The 23887-nt window shown below is 46.4% G+C and overlaps 1 protein-coding gene across 3 annotated transcripts in view; it reads left to right on the plus strand.

Annotated features, from left to right (window-relative positions):
- Window positions 1-19277, plus strand: part of TWIST2 (twist family bHLH transcription factor 2) — a 30328-nt gene extending 11051 nt beyond the window's left edge. Inside the window, exons 2-3 of one of the 3 annotated variants that reach the window (XR_006179603.1) lie at window positions 18466-18509; window positions 18595-19277. The gene's annotated coding sequence lies outside the window, so the exon portion shown is untranslated. Of the gene's footprint in view, window positions 1-18465 lie in introns of all 3 variants that reach the window. The other 2 variants (XM_042874589.1, XM_042874590.1) reach the window with 2 other exon arrangements.
- Window positions 19278-23887: the final 4610 nt, after the last annotated feature.

Raw genomic sequence — 23887 nt, forward strand, 5'->3', positions numbered from 1 at the left:
TGCATGGACTCAATGAGGAACATCCAGTACAGTCTCAAATTATCTGCCCACTGGCAGTTTAGTTGTTTCTTTCCGGGGGTCTGGAAGCCTAGGTTGAATGTAAAACATGTCTGAGGTGTGTAATTCAGGAAAAAAACTTGCTGCATAATTGCAAACAGGCGTAGCATGCAGGCTGACCGACCTACCAGAGAATTAGCTGCTCTGCAGGCAGAGCAGAGGTCTTACTGTGCATGCAGGATGTGTGTGCACTGGTGTCGACGAAGCTCTGCAGAAGGCCATGTGTGCATTGAGGTGCCCTTACCTCAGCTATGGGAAGCCCTGCAAAAATACTGAAGACAGATGAACCATGCAAACCCCTGCAATCATGCTGAATGTCTCTATTTCTGCCTTTAAAGCACAGGGTGTATCAGCGGAAGGAGAGCATTCCCTGGGATTTGAGGCACTGAGTGGGAGTTAAGAGAAAGGCCAGCATCTGCTGATCTCAGGGTACCATCAGGAGAATTCTACACAATGATACTGAGGAGTTCATTTGGGCCAGAGCCATCCCGAGGACTCGGTTAAAGCAGAATTGCTGCAAAGCCATGCAGAGTCACCAAGGGAACTAGGAGGGCTTTATAGTCCCAACAGTTGAAGTGATCTAAATGAAAACTGATGAGCAAGCATTTGTAGCATAAATCAGACTTTCCTTAAATACTGAGATGTGCTGTAAGTCAGAGGATGCTGTGCTGTGGTTTGCAGATCACCTAAGATTGTGTGGAAATGGAGATGCATTCAAAAAGGACCATTTTGGTCAGCAGGAGACTTCAAGAAAATGCCAATAAGGAAAAGCTAAGATTTGATGTGGTAACGGCAAGAGAGGTTTCTGGTGCAGAAAGGAAAGCAGGTTGCATACCAGATGTTATTGAGCCAGGAGTGTTCCTAAATTGTGGGCATTTTCAGAGATGCATTTCTGACCCTCCCTTCCCTATCTTTTTCCTTTTCTACCTTTTGATGTAGATCCTCAGACAGTGGTATTTGTCTGCAACAAGTGGACACAAAACTTGTGGGATTCTCTCTCTTGCTGCAGCCCTTCTTGAAAAACGCAATGAGATCTCAGGAAAGACCTTCACCTTTTTGCAGTGTAATCAGAGCATGTGACAGTAGTGGTGGGATGGGAGCCATTCCCGGAGCATTAGGTTCCAGTGAGCTGTTGTCAGCTTCCTCTGAGGTGGGACCCACCACACAAGGGGGAGGATTTCATGCTGTTTTTGGGAGAGAGGATCATTAGGAAGTGCAATCAGCGAGGTTACAGAGAGCTGCTGGAGCCTGTGTGCTCACATATGTGTCACTGGTATTGAACCTAAGCACCAGCAAAGAGCCCAAAACTGGGTAAAGGAACAACACGAAGCAAAGGCGGGGGAATGTGAAATGAGAATGGGGCTTATCTCCTCTGCTCTCATCTCCTCTGCTCTCATCTTGGCCACAGCAAGTGATGGAGCAAGGAGAGCTGAGGGAGCAGCAGGGCAGGAGGAGCCTGGGAGGCCTTGAGCAGAGGAAGCAGGAGTCCCTGGGGACCAAGAATGAGCCGAGGGGAAAAAAGAGCTGCTTGGACTGGGCTGTGTCACAGAGGGAGGCTGAGACTGAGCAGAGAGCAAGCTAACATGAAGAGCCTGCTCCCAGAGCAGATTGCTGCCTCGCTACGTAGGCTGTGGTGTCTTGTCAGCAAAGGAAAGGACTAACATGGCCAAACACAAGCTGGAGCATGAAAAAATTATTTCATCCTCACTGTGTGCAGGTGCCCACTCTGCACCAGAGCACCCAATAGAACTCGGCCTTCAGATTGCCACTGTCACTTTCCTCTGCTCTGTTATTAGGGAAGTAACATACTCTGATGGACAGACTGGAACTGGAAGGTGAGGTTAAGAAGTGTAGGGCCCCTCCAGAGTTGATTCTTTTTTTTTGTAGGAAGAGCACTGAATTGCCTCAGCCCTTTAAAAAATACCACCCTATGCTCGCACCTGAGATTCTTGATATTTCATAGCTTTTTCAATAACTTTGAAAAGCTTCTCTAAGCTGTAATGTGCAAGACCAAGATGAAGAGGGATTAAGCAACATTTGCATGTTCTTAAGTGTGCAACTGGAACTCCAGGAAAAGTCACAAGCTGGTGCAGAGCAGACCCTGTGTATGTCCTGTTACTGCAGCATCCCCAGGCCATCTCCACAGACATCAATCACCACTTCCCTGCACCTGCAACCAAAGACTTCCCACCAGAATAGCTCCCTGTAGTAGGAGGCTCCTTGCCCAAGGAGGCTGTGGATGCCCCATCCCTGCAGGCATTCAAGGCCAGGCTGGATGTGGCTCTGGGCAGCCTGGTCTGCTGGTTGGTGACCCTGCACGTAGCAGGAGGTTGGAACTACATAAGCACTGTGGTCCTCTTCAACCCAGGCCATTCTATGATTCTATGAATACTGGAACGCTTTGTTGCCTGAACACAAACCTTTGCTCCACATGGGCAGGGCAGCATTATTACTCCTGCCCTAGAGAGAGGAACTTAGTACATGGAGATGCTATAGACCAGAAGCAGCACCCAAGTACTTTTAGCTTTTACCCAGCTCATCTGAGAGCAAAGCTGCTTCACCTTTACTGCAGTGAGCAAGCAATCCTCTGGTGTCTACACCAGATCATAGCTCCCTTTCCTAGAAAGGCAGCCCACAAGAATCCCCCTTGGCTTCTCGTGCCTAGAAGCAATCCTCAGCCAATAAGACAGCTTACCTGGGTCTCAACCCCACTCAGGTCTCCTAGAAGTGGAATTGTGCTGATTGTATCAGAGGTGATCCCCTGGTCACTCAGGGAGTCCCCAGAGCTGAGTGCATGCATGTGTTCTCCCCAGACAGATACAGACCACCAGTTGCTACAGTCAGTCTAGCTCGTGTAACCAGGCACAGCTCCAGTAAAAGCAATAAAGCCAACTCCTCCTTTGGTTAATAAATGGAAGTGGTTTGCACTGGAGAAACCTGTCAGCCCCATCTCCTGGACGTAAGCACATCCCATGGCCAGAAACAAAGAAGACAAGCGAAGTGATTGGAGCAGGGAGATACACTGTTGGAAAGAAAAGTAAAGGCAGCAATTCTGTATAGTGCCTGGGGTTGCTGTGATAGTGCTCATTTCAGCTAGTTTTCTTGTCTCAGCAGTAACCATTCTGGGGGCAACATGCAAACATGTGAAGAGGAGTATCTTCCTTTACATCCATCAGGATGCTTTTCCAGCACTCCAATGGAATGACTCAGGAGTGTTTGCTAAAGAGGGACTGGGGGGGCGGGGGGAGGGGAAGGAAAGGAAGAAGAAGGTATTTAATAACTCCCAAATCATTTTTAAAAAATCATTAGCTATTATTTCAGCTGTGTGACCTCCTGAAGGGACTTTCTAGAGGGCCAGATTATGCAGTCAACTAAAAATATAAATAAGTAAAGAGAGGGCAGAGATCACTTTGCTCAGCCAATTTGTGTGGGATGTCAGGTTAAGCTTCCTGTAGGGTGCATGCATGTGCTTCCTGGACATGAGTGTGGCCCGACAGCTCCCCTAATCTGAGGACACGTCCCCAGTCAGTTGATATGGCAGAAGTAATGAGTTACCATTTTCATTTCTGAAGTGCTGGTTTTCAAATACGTCTTGCGAGTCCTGCAGGAAACGGAGCACATCACATTGCTGCAAGATTTCCAGCTGCAGTTCAAGCTGTCTATGGCTTCAGATGCCAGTTCTCAGACAGGCATGCTTCTCTGGGTAAACGTCTTTATCCCTCCAGGCTGAAGCATTCATTATGGGTAGGGGAAACTTTTGAACTCCTTCCCATTCTATTTATGGTTATACCAAGGGTCCTGCTGAACACACAGACCTCTGTGCTATCCCTATGGCTGCACTCCACCATAGCTGCAAAAAGCATCTTTAACACATGAGAAGTGCAGAGGAGTGAAGTTACTACAAACACATTGTGCTCCTCCACATCTACAGTATCACAGATGTGTAGGAGCATGCCTAAACATTTCTCTACATACAGATTGACCATTATTTCCTCATACCATCCCTGCATAGAATCTGATTTCTCACTTCTGCTGCTGGACTGAATGTGCAGCCTCCCCCACCCTTCACAAACCAATCTGCACATAAGAAGCTGAAGGAAACATTTTCCTGCACTGAAAGCACAAGCTGCGTGTAAAACTTGATTGTATAGAGTGGAAAAGCTGTTCAGCACCAGTTGCAAACACAGGCAAGTCAGATGAGAAACATGTGAGCAGCATTTACAGGGAAAGTCCCTGATTTAAGGGACAATAGGCTTAGCTCAGGTCTGCATGCCCTAGGACTCACAGTCTGCGTATCCTAGGGCAGCTTGTGAAATACAGAGAGGATCAACATTGCCAAAGTCAAAGCACAAAGCCTTTGTTTTGAACAGATGCAGAAAGCTCCTCTCCCTCCTCCAGAAAGGAGACTGCATCAGTACCACTGTAATATGGGTTATTAGCTCAGTAGGAAACTAGCAGGGTTCAGATTCAAAGGCTCAGACAAGTCCAGCTTGCAGCTGGCAAACCTAAACAAGACCAGCCAGCTGGCGTTGAGCTGAGTCATCCACACAGCAATTTGGTAGAAAATGTTGACTTAACCCATTCATATAATTACCCAAATCCAAAAACCCTGGCAAGTAGAGTCAAGGAAATGTACATCTGCCTTCTGCACAATGACAGACTGGAAAAGATCGTGTAAACCAATTTTCCAGGGCTTTTTATAGACTTTTGTGTTCGTGTTACGTATAATTCAAATTCTTGGTAGTCATTTGTTAGGCTGCTCTGATTCAGCAAAGCACATGACACATCTTCAGTGCATGTGCTAAATCCTGCTGAAGTCATGGGGGCTAGAGGCACTCGGTTAGAAATCATGCATGTGATTGAATGCTTTTCTAAATGAAGGCAAGCTAAGGACAAGCTGCCTTTTTTTTTTTCTTTTTTCTTTTTTGTTAACAGTCAAATTGCTTCTTAAGCAGAGAAGTTTCCTCTCTGCATGTTTCTTCCTCCAGAAGTTTGAACTTGTTGGAGTGAGAATGTTTGATCGCCTTCTTAAAAAGCAGTAAGTGAACGATTGGCTTCTTATTTCTCCTCTCCAAGCCAGAAAGTTTAGATGTGTGGTGGAAAATTCTAAAAAGAGCTTTAAAGTGTCTGCAGGATAGCTTTTCTATGAAAACTTGAAACATAGAAAGCTGGTAGATGGCAATCAGAATATACCACCTTTGCTGTTCACTCACAGCTCACTGATATGTGAGCCTTGAGAAGAGGCTGGCAAGGAGGAAGGGTAGAAGAAAGGAGACACCAGGCTTGCTTATAAACACCGGGGAGAAAGAAGAGTGGCACCTGGGGCAAGGTTGAAGAATGAGCTCTAGAGGGCTGGTTTTAAGCTTTGACAGTGACTGTAGAGGGGATGGAAAGGGTTCTACATGCAGCAAATGCTGTAAGAACTGATGTAGTAGTGATGCACAACAGATGAGGGCTCTTGCCAGGCTTACAAGCGTGTTAATGTAGCTGTTGGATCCCTGAAGGCAGCAAGAAATAGCCTCTGGCACTAGCAAACCATGTACTCTACCAGGATATGAATTCAAAGTCATGACAGTCACTCCCTGAGCATGGGGACAGCCCTTTATGGGGTGTCCGTAAGAGAGTGCAGCTGACCTGTTCTGCAGTGGGGCTCCTGCCCTGAGGCTGATGGTGGCATTCAGTGAGCTCTGCTCACACCCTGCACGTGACCCATTGGCTGCCTGAGGCACGTCATGGTTAGCATCACTGCTGGAGTGCCTCATTCAATGTCAAGAACTTTTTACCACGGCAGGATTGTTTGGTATATAAAGTGCAACTCCCTCTGCATGAGGGCAACACCCAGTAACCCCACGTATTTTAAAGAGTTGGACTATTCTTGCCATAAAAAAAGATCAGAGTGGCTTTATTGACTGCAGTGGAGTTAAACTGGTTTATTCCAAGTGAGAATTTGGCCCCTTGACTTCAGTGAAGCTGCGCTGATTAATCCCAGATGGAGACCTGGCCTGGTACAATCCCGTCCAAAAATCCTGGCAGATTAGTAACACACACACTGAATCACCACCGTTACTCAGAGTCTGGGTGGTTATCAAAAACCTGCACCTGCTGCAGTGGGAAACACTGCAACTGTGACTGCTGACTTCAGGGACCAGGGTGTGGTGAGCGAGGGCACATTCTTCAAACACTGCCTCATGCAAGGGAGGAGATGCCAAAGCAGCACGCTTTCCTCTGCAAATATTTGGGAACGTGGTCTGGGATGTAAGTCCTGGCTCTGATAAAACCCAGGTATGGTGGCTGGGATCTTGCTGGGCAAGGAGATGGGGAGATCCTGCTCCATCTCACTGGGTGTTTTCTGTGATGCTCTGTAAAGATCCTCAGTATAAAAACTGAGAATGAAATCCCCTCAGCTTCAGGGAATCTGTCCTGGCATCAGATTGAAGCGCCAGTTGTGAATGCAGCTCCAAGCAGCAAAGGGGAAATTTTGCTGCACTCCAAGTCCCCACTTCAAATACAGAAATAGAAACACTCAAGAAAGCACATCTTTTTGCAGCAGTCATCCCCATGTTCCCCTCAGGGCAGGCACAGTTTTTCTTCCTGGCATTCCAGGAACAAGTGCTGTCTTAATGAGGAATAAATCCACTGAAAACCAAAAGGACTTTACTTTCACAGCAACATGCATACATCCCCATACAGACACATGTGTAGGGAGACACTGAAGCTGTGCCTCGTGTTACACTGTGGAGAAACATCAAAATAAACCTCTTCAGAGACTGAATATTGATGTCTTTTTTGGTCTCAGGTGGTAGAAACACAGGATGAGCAATACGTAGCACACCTTCCCAGCACATTACCTATGCACAGATGTTACCCATGGCTAAAGGATGACAATATCCCTTCCCAGCTGGCGGGCTGGAGGTGCCCCTCATTCACTCCGAGACAATGTCACATAGGTCAAGGTGATAAAAAAGGGCTCAGCATCGCGTGCAGAGAAGCCACGGCACCACAGTCAGGAAGAAGAAATGCCTAAGCTTGCAGTTTGCTTGCTCCAGCTCTGCCTTACAAGCTTTTCTGAAGTCAGGCATCTGGAACGTGATGTAATCTGAAGATTGATCAGCAACAGCACACGAACAGCTGTGCACATCTGGCATACAGGTGTTTCGGCTGCTATTTGTCAGGAACTGTATCAAATATTAAAAAGCATCTCGAGCTCATAAGGAAATCTTACCTGTCCTGCAGATTGTTCACAGGAGCACGCAAAAAATGCCATTGATTCTACGCAAACTCCTTCTGCATTTTAGTGGGTGGCCCAAGATTTTATTTTTTTATATTTAATAAGGAGTTTGAACCAGAGAGATTCCTGTGAAGTGGGGTTTTCACTGTTAATACCACTGGCATTAAGCCACCAGTGGAATTAGTTGAGTTAGTTGTAATGGATAGCTGCTGTCATCCATTTGCTGATTTACTTTTAGGAGGCAGCACTGTTAAGTACTCGTACATGGCCTTTGTGCTGCACTGATTAATTTAAAGCATCCAGCAGTACCCTTTGTGCTTGCCTACCTACAGACACTGCAAGGCTTGCTCCAGTGTCCCTGAGCCACAAAATGACATTTCCTCCTCCCCATGGAGATGCTGCCACTGAGGAAGTTTGCAGACTGCAGTGGAGTATATGCTGCAACCAGGAAATAGGAGGAGAGCAGGGAAGGTGCTGGCTGAGCCCCGAAAGAGCTCCCTTGGAAGAAGAATAAAGCTGCAGATGTATATATTTATTCTTGGAGTAGGTGCTTTTCTTAGAATTTCTGTTATTTTGGCAGGAGGGTAGAGGGGGAGATGAGAAAATGCTTCCCTTTGTCCAATATTCATTGCTTTTCCAAAACGGGATGGAGGCAGGAGGTGTTTTTACAGCCCATGTTGTGCAGAGAGGGACCAGAGATATTCACTCTGACCACCAGCACTGTCAGAGCATGTTGCATATCATGCTGCATGAAGCCCATGCCGCCCATAGCCACAGCTCCACATATTTCCAAAAGCAAGGAGGACCTTGCCACTACTGATATTTTCCACCTGGATATTCTCAACCAGCCTACCAGAACACGATATATTTTACTTTGCATACAGCTTAGCACATATATATGGCCAGTCATCATAGCTGAGTCAATAAACTGTAACAACAGGTCATGCAGCTGTGTCCTAAAGCACACTAAGCCCTAGCTTGCAAGCTGGATAGGATAGGCACTGCACGAGTCTGTATCTCAACAGAAACGTATGGCTCATGCCTGACCACTTCACCTTCCTTATCCAATATCTGTGCAGTGTATTTCCATCACTTCAGCACTAATCTGGCTGGCCCAAGCATGCAGTCGGTGTGTGTTTCAGGCAGGGAGAACCAAACGCCTGCCTGGAATTACTTATGGACCAGCAGTTGAAACCCATATTGATATGGGATGCCTCAAGGCTGGAGAGTCAGAGAGGCTCAAAAGGCAGAGGGAGCAAAAAAAAAAAAACAAACCAAAAACCACTCATCTGCACAAGCTTCATCAGCTTCAAAGCGATTGTTTAAGGATGTGTGCATCTACGCTACCTCCCTCCCCATCCCTACTTGTTTTAGTGGAGCTGCTCAAGAAGAAAATCTCATTTCCTGCCTTCTCCCTCTCCCTGTTCTTCCCTCTATTCCACACCTTTCTGATGCAAAGCCAGGCTTTTCTCCAAGTGCCCACAGGGAGGGGAAGAGAGGAGCCAGGGAAGCGGCGTGGACACAGGCTTTGCTGCAGCATCATTCAGGAGAGCTGGAGGTGGCCCCTGGCTATCCCTTGCTCCTTGCACCGTGGGTCCTTGTGCGAGTCAGGAGATGCTGCTGGTGTCCCCAAGCGCTCGCTCTTCAGAGCCACCCACGAGGCAGCTGGGCAGAGCTGAGGACAGAGCTTACACGGTCCTTTCAAATTTCGAAACAGCTCTGCTTTTTCCTGCTCCAACTGCTCATTAACAGCTTCCGGCTTTTGGCAATTTCTAGCAGCGCTTTCAGTGATGTACTGCCAAGATTTTAACAAGGGGCTCCCACAAACCTACCTCCTCCTCCAGCTGCGACGAACCCCACTGCCCCGGAGAGGCCAAGGCTTGGACTGTGGAGGAGTGCAGGGCTGGGGGAACTGTTCCTTTGGGGGACTCTTTCCTGTTTAAAGCTTTTATTTTTCCTTCTTTTTTTTTTCTGGCAAGGGAGGGATGCAGCACCTTGGAGCAAACACACTGACTGCCAGGAGGTTGCTGCAGAGAGGCAGGACATAACGCAGAAACCCTGAGAGTCCCAGCAGCAAAACACTTCATTGCAGAGCCCTCACTTGTCCTCCCTGTTGAAGGCCAGCCCCAGGCAATGGGTTTTATCCGGGCTTAAAAAAAAAAAAAAAAAAAAAAAAATCAGCCACTGGCCAAAATGCTGAAGATGTGCCTTTCTCTAAGTGCTCTGAGACCCCAAAGGGAAAGATTTTTCTGCTGGAAGTGGTTGAATGCATGAGTTTGTGTGATTTTAAGAGGTAAAGGTAGAGTGTACTTAAGTGATAAATGGAAGTTGATCAGGAGCTAAGGGAACTCTGAGATCAGAGTATGCAGAGGTGTTATGCTTGTTTGTGAGAGATGGAGATGTTTCTTTTACCCCAGAGAGCTCAGCCTAGCAGCAGTGCACCTCACCACAGAAGAACAGGAAATCTCACTTTCTGCCTTTAAGTAAGAACTGGGTGCAAGAAGGACAGCTGCACGATGGACACCAAAACTGTAAATTATGGGGCATTCAAAAGACAGCCAAATGACTGCTGATGTAACACATTAATAGATAAACCTATAGCTTATACATTCATATACAAGTATTAAATGCAGCTTGTTCTAGTAAAACTACAGCAGGAGCTTCACTAGATCCGTGCAAACCAATGGTATCTTGTTAGCTATTAAAGTATTTTCTGTATTTTGTTCAACTCTTTTTTTCTCTTCATTTAATTGAAACTATTCCTCAAACTAGAAAGACAAACAGAGACAAATACTTTGCAGGACTGTAAAACTGGACTTAGGGTGTTGGCAGCTCTACAGGGACCACAAACCCAGGTGTAGATAATGCCTATTGAGGTAGGTAACCACAGGTACAAAAGAGCCATCCTGCAGGAGAGTAAGAAAAAAAAAAAAAAAAGAATTAATGAAGGTTATTTAGGTGGGCTGGAGGGCCCAGGGTTGTGGGCTTGCTTTTTGGCGTTGCATCTTTAGGATCTTTCACCACAAACAGTGAGGTGCGAGCAAGCCTTCAGCTTTTCTTAGCAGTGGACAAGCTGGGCTGGTGAGACAGAAGCAGGCTTGGGGAGAGGAGGATGGAAAGGATTAAATCTCCTTCCAGACAGGCCGTACGTTTGCTTTTTCCACCTCCCTGTCAAACAGTTAGTCACACCCCTGATACCAAACCGGGGAGCTGCGGGACACAGGGAGGATATTTTCTCTTGGACAAGCCATGGGCAGACAAATCCTGCAAGGTCTGGAAAGTCTGGGGTAAATTAGATTAGAGGCTTTCCTCTAGACATTGATAGGCTCTTGAGGTGGGGGTACATTTGGAGAGAGCAAGGGGGGGCCCTGCAGCTTGGGAATGAACAACTGCGAAGGATATGTTTTTAAATGGTTTCCCAGCTGTAAGATGCACATAATTGTGGTTTTCCTTCATCTGGGAGACTTCAAGAGCGGATGGTTGATAAGAATTCATACCAGCAAAGGCAGAAAAACACAAGCCAAGGTATCTGGTTTCAGTCTGTCCGTACCCGCAGCATTAGATCTGATTTTGTCCTTCTCCCCTCACTGCATGTACACAATTATCCGAATTCCTTTCTCCACTGCTTCCTCTCCTCTGAAGTCTTGCAGGCTGGCCTTTGTGCCTTTTCTCTGAGGGCTGTACTTGCTCACTGCATTAGAGACGGCCGTGCAATTGGTCTCTCTCCATTCAGGGTCAATTTTTGCCAGCATAGTGCTGCATCTACAAGGACCCATGCTCCCTGGAAGGCAGCAAGCCACCAGGGCGATGGGAACTCACACTCCATCCCCGTCTTTTAGTCTTTTTCTGATGGGAAATAGCCTGTCTAATGACCTAACTGCTCAAAAGTGCCACTCCTTTGTGCCTTAGTTTACCCTTTGTTCCTGTATTCTGCTATTTGCCTCCAGCTGTGCTCAGAAAGAAGGCCACAAAGCCTTGTACTGCAAATGGGGCATCTCAAGGACTATTCCACCATTTTGGGATGGTTTCCAGGACAACTCCGTGGGCAGTAAAGTAGATATGCTTGAGGACATGGCCTAAACATTGCTTTTCCACCTCAAACAATTGCCCCATTCTCCATACCCAGCAGCCCTGTGGTTGAGCAGAAGAGGGACCTTTCCTGACATTATTCTATGGGCAAACTGGCATCCCAAAATAAGACTCTCGATCCTTCTCTGGGATTGCCACATGCTGGTTTTCCCCCACAAAGGACAGCACACAATTGCCTGCTCACAAAAGTCTTAATGCTGCTGTGATATTTTTTCCTGGAAGGTTGCATTTTTGATCTAAATGACAAAATGACAAAATGACAAAAGAGGTTGCATCTGAATGATAAAAAAAAAAAGTTTTAAATATAAACTACTGTCTGCTTTGTCTCCTGGGGCTGCTGACAGCTCCGTAAGATGATTTGAGAATATCTCTTTGGTACAGATGCATCTAATGATGTGAGGCATAGGTTTGTGTAGATCCTTTCTTCCTTAGACTTTAATACAATACCAGTTTGCATATAAACTGTGCATAAATATGGACACTGTATGTACGGATACGGGTTTCCAATCTCTACACAGACTCATGAACACACCTCAAGAACTGAAGAATTCAGTTTAAAAATCCAGTGTGTTTTGATTTTCGTTTTAGCCTATTTCATCCAAGTTACACATAGAAATGTCAGCACGGAAATTTCACAGAAGAAAATTCTTTTCATAATTGCCTTTGAAAACTCTTCTGATGTCCCTCAAGTCAGCTCCATCAGAACAGCATCTCATTACATGGGGTTGCCCTTTACCCAGGTAGGGAACAAACCAAAAACCCCAGCACTCTCTTTCCAATCCAAAGGACATAGGTCTGTTGCACATGGTCGTCAACAGTGGTTAAAACTGTTCTTAGGAATCCTCTGTTTCACCTAGAAGTGACCGTGATGGACAAGGTGCACAAGGGAAGGGCTCACTTCAGTGGTGCATGGGCCCTGAGTAACAGGGGTTAGACTGCTCTGAACACTGGCCATAGGCTACCAGCTATGGAGTGATTGCCTGGAATAAAAGAGGACAGCATCAGGTTAACAGCATCAGGTTAGCAGGTTCCACCATGAGCATTTATGCAGCCCACTCACACCCCAGGGGCAGGTTCAGCCTGCGGTGGGCAGCAATGGACACTCAGAAAGGCCTGGTACCATCTGCAGGCTGCAGAACTGGCATCAGGGAAACCAGAAGAGAGCCCCTGCTTAGAAAATGAGTCCTGCGTTGAGTTTGAGCTGGTTACAGGCTTTTCTCCCCTGCTTTCACCCTACACAACAGGAAATCAGAGCAGTTTTCATCTGCAAACCACTGCTTGCAGCCCACCTTTGCTCCTTTCCAGCTTTCCTAATCTGCAGGAGCAAAAGCAACAAGGAGACAGCTATGTGTTTTGCCTCATCCTAAGAGCATCAGATAACCTGGTTTGCCTTTGTATGTCCCACTGTGCTGGCCATGAGGCTCCTGGCAGGTAGCACCTTGCCTCCACCCTAACACCTCTCTCCTGCAAGTTTAACAAATACACAATAAAATCTAAGCCAAAAAAATCCCCATTCCTTCTGCCTCAGGTCTGCTTCATATGGCACATAAAGACAGTCACACTGTGTTTTTCCTCCAGGTGGGACACTGCTTTGCAAATTGGGTATAAAATCAAAGAATATATGGATGTTATAATTAAGAAATATACAAGAAAGTTAGGCTAAACAGGTTATCACACTAAGGAAGAATAGATGGAAAGCTTATCCCTGTCCTGGGCTCACTGAGAAGACTCCAAGAGGAGCGGTCTCCAAAAAAGAACCTTCCCCAGTGGTAGTCAGCTCTTAAATGGGGCCTAGGAGAGGTGGAGCAAGGCTCCACTCCATTGCTTTCACCTGTGTTCCCAGGGCTGACTCATTGCTTGCCTCAGGTGGTCAATCAGGTTCAGGATTCAGCAGTTCCCAAACTCTGGGCAATTGGCATGCTGCCTCCAGCCTCCCACCCATCACCAGCACAGCACTCATGAGGAAGCTCTTAGCATTTTGGAGCACAGCTATTTTCCACTTTCCCTTTGCTGTGAAACAGCTGGACTATTTTTTGCCTAGCCTCCAGACAACAAAAACAAGAAGAATCACCTTCAGGCAAGGAAAAGTTTTAGTTCAAGCAGCACAAGCTTCAGAAAGATATGAACAGATAAAAAACAGGAAGCTGGAAGGCAAAGCTTACAGACATGACCATGCACATGTCACTGATGTTTGCAGTATGCTTTTTTGAAGCTATTATTCCCAAGACAGCTAGAAGTGGTGGCCCATAGTTCACAAAGCCCAGGGATGAGCAAGGATAAGGGTTAGGATGGGTGTTGGAGATCAGCCTTACTCACTGCACTTGGTGATGGCAATCCCTGCTAGGTTAGGTGATTGCTGTGTCCCCAGCAGGACCCTCCTGGGTATCTCAGACCTCTGCATTTCAAGCTGCCACATAGGCTTTAAGGCTGTTTTTATGACTAAAAGTAGTAAAAATTTAGGTTTTCCGGCCTGAAAGTCATGGCATTGAGATCTGTTTACCCCTCCAACCCGATTTCTGAAGCAGCTTGCTTTGGCATTTCAAAAATTCAAATCAGTTCATGCTGACCTTTTCTCTCCAAAGGCATGGGGATGGACACATGCATCCCATGTCACAATTTGCATTGTTTGCTGTTGTTCTCCTCGTCCTGAATGTGCCTACGGGGCAATGCGCACGCAGTGCTTCTGTAGCAGGTGGGCAAACTGGGGCTATGAAATAATGCAATAACCCATTCAGCCACATCTATTTGTTTTGAAAAATTATTAAGGGCAGTTACTACTTTGTGCTGATGGAAACATTTTGCTGGTCTTCTAGAGCAAGTGCATCTCCTTTTGTGCTGTAACCAAGCAGCGTTTGAGCTCAGTGGTAGAACATCTCCAGAATAATTTGGCTACATCATATTTTCCCTTCTCTTTATGAATATGGAGAGTCTCCAGCCCTGAAAATGCACACCTGGGTAACAATGACTGGAGAGGTCACTGTCTAAAATGCTTGCCCAGTCTTGCTCAGGTGTTATCTCCAGGCAATCCAGGAGGGGATTTCTTCTTCCCCGTTCACCCCGTGACATCTTACTGCCAAGAGAAGGTGGAGAAAGGAAGGAATGCATCACCCATGGGGAAGGGAGCCCTGCAGCCTTTCCTTGGGCAGGTGAACAGCCTTTTGTTGTAGGTTTCCCTATATTTATCTCTTCCATTAACTTTCATGTTGGAAGGATGAGTTTTGAGATTATGGGGGACTCCGTCAGGGTTTGTTTGAGCTTGTTCAACATTTGCTTCCTTGGCACGTGTTCTATGGAGGAAGACTGCAGATTTCTTTTGTCACTTGTGTCCAGCATCACTGCATGCTTTCCTCATGCCCTACCTCATGACTGCAGGCAGCCCTCTTGCTTATCAGTCACCTAGCAGAAAAATCACTTCCTGCTCTAAACCACCGGAGTCTGTCAGAAAACAAACTTTCAAGTTAACATCCCATTAAAAATGAATGTTCTGAGGATGCTTGAAGTGCAGGCATGCTCTGGGCAGGGAGACTTCAAAGGAGGCAAAAACACAGCAGTGGAGGCTGTGCTGAATAGGCATTGCAGCTAGGACACCATGTAACCTGGTTAGTCAAGACTTGTGCAGCTACATGCAGGGCCAGTTAGATGTGTGCCTGCTGATATAACTTGTAAGAAACCCACAATTGCAATTCAAGCCCCATTCAGCAGCAAAGGATGCTCAGTCAGGAGCTGCATCCCCTTCAGAGGCAGCATCACCAACCCGGGAGCACAGGCATTATGCCTTGCACCAGCACACTAAACAGTGCTGAGGTCTCAGCTTTGACCCATGCTGCTTTTCACTTTCCTGAGATGAAGAAGAAAAGGGAATAAAATAGTCTATGAACTTCTCAGTGACTGCCAAAACCAGTACCAGGTGGTGCAGGACAAGCAGCTGGCATTTCCTGCACCTTGCCACTATCTGTGCCTCTCATCTGCCTTCTCACTGCCCACTCCCAGCAGGGCTAGAAGCACAAAGGAAGGGATAGGGCATACATGGTCCCAGGCTGGGCTGGGACCTTCCTGGTGGAGTTTTGTCTGGCTGAAAGTCACATGGAAAGAGAGAAGGTAGGTCCTGTGTGCAGAGCCATTTTTGACATTTCCAACTTTAAAACCAGCTCAAAAATCATCCTTATGTGTGTGTGTATATGTATATACACACACACACACAAATACTTACACAAATACTTAAAAGTTTTTCCAGTGATTTCCTGTTGCTTTTGCATTCTTGGCTGGGTTATGGAAATGATTTCAATCCCTTGTAATCAAACCCAACCCTAATGCTCTATAATTGAAGACCTCAGGGACCTGTAGCAAAAATTTCCTCCAGTCAAGGCCCTGTTCATACTACCTTACATCAAGCCTGCAGCTCTCAGCTGCTGTGGTTTCCATCCTGGATTCCTGAGCTGGGGAATGGTTTAAAGGAAATTAAAAAAAAAGAGGAGCAGCAAGTCCTCAGTTGACTGAATGGCAGCCTGTGTCATAACAAATACTGCACTGCTCTGCAGTGCACAACAGCTGTATTTTGTGTTCTATGCTGTGGGATAACAGAATTCTTGGAAATTATGTTCAGCAGAGGGCTTCATTTTGTACCATCTCAGTCCAGACACTATAACCACGCATAGCTGAAGGATCACAAGCTGCTTTATAGGCACTAGTTAGTTCTAACCCACATGACTACGTGTAAGAGAAGTGGGGATGTACAGTGATTTCCCATTCAAGGAAACCAAGGCACAAGAAAAAGCAATTACATAGGCAAACTGAGTGAGCTGGGATTAAAACCGAGCTCTGCAAGGTCCAGCTCCCCTGCCCCACCATCTTAGTGCCATGCCAGGAAGAAAATCTGCCTGATCACCATGAAATCTGCTATGGGAGGCCAGAGCCAGTTGATGGGTACAAAGGCATAAGGTACCACCTGGGAGGAGACACGACTCATCTCACTGCTTCTCTGCCTACCATGAATGCTTCCACACACCCCACCACCAAAGCAAGTCACGCTGCAAGTTGGATGACCACCCCCTCCTGTTACCATTCCTATGCTTTCAGTCTTGCTTGATCACCTGGTCTTGTGTTTCCCATCATGGGGTCTATGAAGCATTAGTGAGATGTATGACTTCAGAAAGGGACTCACGCATACAAACCCAAATCACAGACTCGCACACAAGATGGGGGGGACAGCAAAATGAACAAAGGAACAGGATGCATTTGACTTGTTACTTGCTTGTGAAAGTGTTCCATGGTAGCACTGCCACACGAGATGGCATGCTACTTTTTTTATCTAGGACTAGTCTTGGGATTAAAAAGAAAACAATATGGCCTGTGCTCCTGTCCTTCAGCTGGATCCACTGCAGCACCAGACAACACTCAGCTTGTGTAATGCTATAATGGGGTGATAATAGCAGCATGGCAAAGTCTTTGGCTACAGCAAATGAGAATGAGCCCAAATACAGCAGCCACGGATACAGAAAAGAACTGCTTACCTTTAGAAGGCCTCAGGTACACAGGGATGTCCAACAAGAGATACCTTCACCTCTACTGCCAAACCTTAAATGAGGGCTGGGAAGGGCTGGATCCTGGCTCCATGCCTTCTGGTCACTCAAGTGCACTGCATGCAGCTGAGCTCCCCTGGGTTGGCTCTGCCTTCCCAGGTGCTCAATTACTGCTTCAGACCGTGTAGCATTGCCACTACAGCTTGTTTGACCCATTCCTACAAACCTCAAGTGTTGGAGGTCATGCTGTACAGAAGATAAGAGATTGCCTGCTGCTTGGTCTGATCTGCTAACTTTACATTGTAGAAAAAATAACCCAAAACAAGAGCATGGGAGGGTCGCTCCCAAGAGATATGTGGACTGCGAGTTCTTTTGGCATCGGTTGTCCAGGAATATGTGACTGTCCATTCTGTGAATCAGAGCCAAAGGAGACAAGGTGTCCTCCCCCTCCCTTTATTTTTTATCTCTTTCTGAGCCCCTACATGCCCTCTCTCTGGAGCTGCAGCAGTGTGAGCATTAGGAAGGGTCTGGTCTGCCATCCACAAGACATGCACGCATGCAAACCACTGCTGCTCACACACCCCGAGCAGTTCAGCTTTCCTAAGTGGTCCTGGGAAGCCTGTCAAATCCTGAGCTTGGCTGCGGAATGTGGTTGTAATTAGATAATTAATAATTTTGAGAAGGAAAGGAGAGGAAATAAGCTAAATGGAAGCTTTCCTCAGTGAGGAAATAATTATATCTGCTTTTTGATATATGAGCTGAGGCGGCTTTCTGGAGGCAGCACCGGCAGCTTGCATGAAAAGCCATCCCTCCCCCAGGTTAGATGGGACATCCCATGGGCACAGGCTAGCAGCAGCAGGTTGCTGCAGACCACAGGCAGCCCTGAAGGCAATGTGGCTCTGTGACACGCAGCTGCACCTTGCCACATGTCTGAGAGCAGAGCAGAGCAGTGACAATGAGTAAGGTCAATAGGAGCCGTGAGGATCACACGGCTGAGCATCACAGCCCTTGGGTCTGGAGGAGCTGCTGTAAGCATAGGGGGTTTTCCATAGAAGCATTACTCCTGCCTATGGGTTTAGCAGACTGCATACTCGTGCATTATAACCATAAGCCAAAGGAATTGTTAGGTTTATGTTGACTTCTTTCTTTCCATGGATGTTCCTGGCTCTTACATAAGTGTGTTACCCCAGGATGGAAAGAAAATGCATTTGCTTCCAGCACGGCCTGCCTGGTTTTGCAGGAGGAGCTGAGAGGCACCATGGGTGGGATTGCTGAAGCACGCCTCGGGTGAGAGCACAGTGCTAAATGCAGCAACAATTGGAAGCAGCACTCGTGCTGAGCATTCAGTCTCTCTGTTTTGCTTGTCTGAGAGGCCACGAGGGCTCTTCCTGGTGCATTGGATCTGCTGCCAGATTAACCGTGTGCCCTACACCACCTGCACCAGGCCTGGGTTAGGACTCTTCAGAAGCACTTCTTTGATTTGCAAAGGAAAAGAACTTACACAGCACTGTGCATCTCACATCCTGTATTCAGTGTATTTATTTTCCCTTCTTTTCCCCCCTCTCTCTCCAGACTGTCCGGTGTCTGAGACTGAAGTGGAATTGGGATGTATCCAAGTTTGTAGCTTCTGAAACCTTAACAACCTCAAGTAAACTGGTCCAAAAGACCCTTCTTGACCTCCCTCACTCTGAACTCTTGCAGAGCACTTAGACTGAGCAGGAGCCAGCACCAAAGCTATGGGTCTGAACCTTCGCACCATCTCTCCAAGTGACTGATCACAGAGAAGCGAGAAGCAACATTCCTGACTGTTCATCTGTTCATCGTTGTTGGGTTTTGTCTGTGTGTCTGTCTGAGTGTTTGGTTTTAGTTCTTTTTTTTTTTTTTTCTTTCTCCTTTGCTGAAAAAAAAATCTTAATTCAGGAACACATTTATGAGAAACCTTTGGGTTTGGATTTTACTTCCCCTTAGCTGTATTCTTTTTGTGTGTGCGTCTACTTTTTAAAGCTCAAAACCTGATTTCTTGTACAGTAATGTCAAAACTGGACCAAGGCTCTCAGAAAAAAGAAAAAAAAAAAAAAAAAACAGAAAAAAAAAAAAAAAAAAAGGAATTAAAAAGGCCACAATGTCCCCCAGCTCCCTGCATGATTTGTTTCAAGTACAGCCTGGATTACAGACTGCCTTCCACACTCTACTGCCTCTTCCTTGTTGCTCCATGATTTGCTACCACTCCTGACCCCCCCACTTTTTTTTTTTTTTTTTTCATTTTTCTGTTCCAGTGTATATGTTGCTTATTTGTTTTATTTATTGAGATATTTTTAACGAGCTAAGAGACTGCAATGTCGCTGTGTATACTGCTTCTCTTGCCAGTAAAAATAAAGATGTCATGCAGCTACTGAGGGTATGTGATTTATGTTCTGACTGCACAGCTCCGAGCAGAAGCCGAGGAGCTGAGCCACTTCCTTGCACCCCACCAATGTTTCAGCACTCACCAGTTCAGCTAATGTCCATTTCCCAGGTTAGCAGGCAATGGGCACAGCATGCATCCTGCAAGCCCTGTAGCACGGCAGCTGCAAGAAGTGTGGGAGGGGCTCACGCCTGGACACACTGCTTGTTGCAAACTGCACCTTTTCAAATAAAACCTTCAGCCTTTCCACAGAACTCTTGGCAATAGAGGAGTTGTGGATGCTCCATCCCTGGAGATGTTCAAGGCCAAGCTGGATGGAGCCCTGGCCACCTGATCTAGTGCATGATCTGCTGGTTGGTAACATTGCTTGTGGCAGGGATTGGAACTAGATGATCTCTGAGGTCCTTTCCAACCCAGGCTATTCCACGATTCTTTGAATTTTATGTAGATGGGATGCAGTTCAGCTGCTCAGCCTTGGAACTCCTATTCATTTATGGACTGCATATTGTATGCAGAAGCGATTCATAAAGTGCAAAATATCACAGTTGGACCACAACAGTGGTCACCTGGGATTGCTGCTCTGCTCCTCCTTCCCCCTCACCTTCCACCCTGGGACCACCAATGGGCTCTGCTGGTGCTCATCAGCCTTCCTTTTCTGTCTCCCAGAGCCCCGTAAAACTCTTGGGCGTGCAACGTGCTGAAGTGACATCTCAGTCTGAGTATTTTGTCCCAGCAGAGCCAAAAGTGCCATGTAAGAAGGTGAATTTAACAGATGTCATCTGACACTGCATGTCATATGGCAAGCAGTATTTTTTCCTGTGGGTACGTGTTAGTTTTTGCATTTTTGTGAATCTTAATGATGCTGCAAATTGTGCCAAACTTATTTTACCACAAGGTGAGGCACCATCAAAGTACAGACACCTAAATCTCGCTTCAGCCCCATTCAGTTTGCCAGAAGAGTCTGTTGTGCTACTTTGCTTTCCCAAGACATGACCAGAACCAGGAGACAGCTGGCGGGTCAAACCTGCTGATCACAGAACCATAGAATCATTAAGATTAGAAAAGACCTCTATGATCTCCAGGTCCAACTGTCAGCCCATCATCACCATGCCCACTAACCCTGTCCATAAGACACTGCCAAGCCACAGATGAGATGTATGCAACCACAGCAGTGCCACTGTGGTTGCCATATGCCTTCCTTAATGCTTACCAAGGATCAGAACTGCTGAATTTTGTCCTCCAACATCATGCATGCAAAAACATGTAATGGCAGACCAAAGCATTTGCACTCTCTCTTTACCCCTGCACTAGCAGACAATGCTAGGTGAATAGTGACAATAAATGCTCACAAGCACTAGTTGGCTCCAGTGAATTCTGGAGTTAACCAAGTTTCTGCAGCTGAACAACCATGGGGAGGTAAATATGCAGCCCAGAAATAAATTCAGAGTACTAGGATACAATATTTTTATTTTTAGGCAGAAAAAGAGTAGTTATGTAAACTTGTTCTCCCAGGTAACTAGTGGTAGGATGAGAGGTAATGGCCTTAACTTGCAATAGGGGAGGTTGAGATTGGACATCAGGAAAAATTTCAAGTCCAAATGAGGGGTGAAGCTTTAGAATGTGGTATCTAGGGAAGTGGTGGAGTCATTGTATCTGGAGGTGCTCAAGAAACATGGAGATCATAGACTCATACAATCACTGAATCGTTAAGGTTGGAAAAGACCTCTAAGATCGTCCAGTTCAACCACCAACCCATCCCACCATGCCCACTGACCACATCCCTCAGTGCCACATCTCCACATTTCTTGAAAGCCTCCAGGGATGGTGGCTCCACCACATCCCTGTGCAGCCTGTCCCACTGCACTGCCACTCCTTCTCAGCAATTTCTCCTAATATCCAACCTCAACCTCCCCTGGAGATGTGGCACTTAGGGACATGGTTTGGTGGGCACGGTGGTGATGGACAATTGAACTAGATGAACTGGGACTGGGACTAGATGAGCTTGGTCTTTCCCAACATAAATAATTCTATGATTCTTGTCAGACAAAAAAACAACAGTGCTGTGAGGCTCCGATGAGAGGTTTCAGCACCAGCATATCAAGCTAATTTGAGAGCTGCAAACTCTCTGAATATCACATTTCAACCAGGAGACATTTGAATTGATGGATAAAGAGACACATGTTTCAATCAACTGCTGAAAAGATGAGTTTCTCTTTTACAAGCTGCAGCCCATAATCAGCACCATGGGGCTGATAGGAAGCAGCCAAAGACAAGGTAAAATCCAGATCCTAAAACTGCAGCTGTGTTGTCATGTACAGCACATGAAGATTTATTTAGTTTTTGTTTTGTGTTTTTTTGTTTGTTTGTTTTTTGCCTTTGAATATGTAGCAGCTTTTTCAATAGGGCACCCCGCTCGTCAGACTGTGACTGACTTTGTCCTTCACAATCCCATCCGCCCATGAAACCCCACAGCTCTGTGAGAGACTGAGGGCAAGGACAAGCTCTCCTATGCAAAAGGGAATGAAACTACAACCCCTAAGGCACCAGGTTCAGCCACACAGAACACAGATAGTCAAAACAGGGACTCGTCCAAACCTACAGGGCCTGGCTGATCTTGGCACACATGAGGTCCTGATGCAAGGAGTGTGGGTGTTTAACTCAGTACCAGATCAGCTAGGAGTTGCCAGAGCTCCCATTTGCAAAAGGGAAAAAGTTTTCATGTGCCATTCACAGCCACTTTACAGCTAGAGCTCCAGGCCAAATGAACAACTACAACAATAACAACAAAAACCCCAAACAAATCCAAGCTCAGAGTTCCCCCTTGGGATCCCTCCTCTCTATGCCCTCCCCCCCCAGGCCACCCATTTTCACCCAGCCGCTGACAGCAAGGAGGAGCCAGGGAGGGAAAAGTGCTGGCAAATCTTCCCAGGGATAGTTTGCAAACTTGGGAGTCCTCGCTTGGCTGGGACCACCCAGGCACCATCTATGGGATGAGAATTCAACTCCCCTTAAAAGATGATGGCTACAAGAGGTAGTCGGTCTGCGATGGTTAGCACCATCTTGGCAGAGACTTCAGCTAGAGCAACACACAACATGACTGGGAGAAGAGAGAGCCCTTGAGGTTTCAGAGGCATCCATACAAAGCCAGCTGTAAGATCAGGATAAAAATACGCTCCTATTCACTTCTGCAAGAGAGAAGAAGGGCTGCTTTGAAGCACAGCAACAGGGCCTTTTTTGGGGTTAAACGAAGATAAAACTTGGATGCAGAAATTACAAGAAATGTGAAGTGCCTGAGAACTTTGCCAGAACTAATATTGCATGTCACCAAGGAGAAACTCACTATCTTCCCACTGGGACTTGGCAATGCCTTCTACAGGCACTGAAGCTCCCTTTCTAACCTCTGAGAAGCCACACTGCATCCCTGATTAAGAGAAAAACTGAAGTCATCCTCAAGACCTTCAATTCTCTCTCTGTGTGCACGCACTGCAATCAAATATTTACCCCAGTGAGACCTGCCAAGCTCATCTCCATCATCCAAACATCTGACCTTCAGAAGATCAATCCCCAAGTGGCACAGGCAGGCTGTTGTCCCTTTGGCAGTTCATTGACCACATGGGAATGCAAAGGCCACCATGATGCTGGTGTGTCCCCATGGGAGAGCATCGTCACTAAGCCCAGCCAGGTGTGGTGAGCAATGCATCACAATTGGTCATCCCATCTTCAAGGCCAGGTTACATGGGGCCCTGGGCAGGCTGATATGGTGGGAGGCAACCAGCCTGTAGTAGGGGTTGAAACTGGGTGGTCTTTAAGGTCCCTTCCAACCCAAGCCATTCTCTGGTTCCATGATTCTATGATTCCATGATCCCTATTCAGTATAACTCATATTGCAGTACTGGCATGATTGGGAGGAGGAAACCCCTCCCTTGGGGAACTTCTTCATCTTCTTCAGGCAGAAAACCCCCTTTCCAGAAGCTGCTTCTGCATCAGATGGACTGCCAGAAACCACGGAAGGCAAAAGGAGAGGTCAAGCACAGAAGAGGACCCTCTCATACAGCCCATTTCTTCACCTTCATCACTTAGACATGCTGTCTTCACAATGTGTTTAAATATTATGAGGTTTTGGAGATGACTTTTAACATTTCCTCCCACCTCTAGCACCGAGTTAGTAACCATAGCTGCTCTCCTAAGCCCCAATGAGAAGCAAGCACGACCCGCTACCAGCATTTCATCCATGTTTTAATGCAATAATTCAAGCTGATGTAGAGTTTTCAGCTGTGTTTTGATGCTTTTTGTGGTTTTGATGCCACTCCACTTGCCTTTGTAGTCTCAAAATTTGTTTTGAACATGGTGAAGTGCACTCAGCCCTTTTATGATTTCCTGTCTTGTTGCAGAGTCTTGCGCTGAGAGACTTTAGTTGCCTCCTAAATCTTTTTCCAGAACTCTCCTGTCACTTTAAATATCGGCCAGCATTTTGTTAGCTTCAAGACTTTGAAACAGTATCAAAGTAAACCTCAAAGGAAAATAACGCAGTAAAGGGTAAGGTTGGAGCTTAATTCATATTTAAATAAAGATCTTTCACTTCAGCTTGGG

Source organism: Lagopus leucura, unplaced genomic scaffold, assembly GCF_019238085.1.
Source record: "Lagopus leucura isolate 7727_CA_CO unplaced genomic scaffold, USGS_WTPT01 Super-Scaffold_100012, whole genome shotgun sequence".
Classification (NCBI taxonomy): Eukaryota; Metazoa; Chordata; class Aves; order Galliformes; family Phasianidae; genus Lagopus; species Lagopus leucura.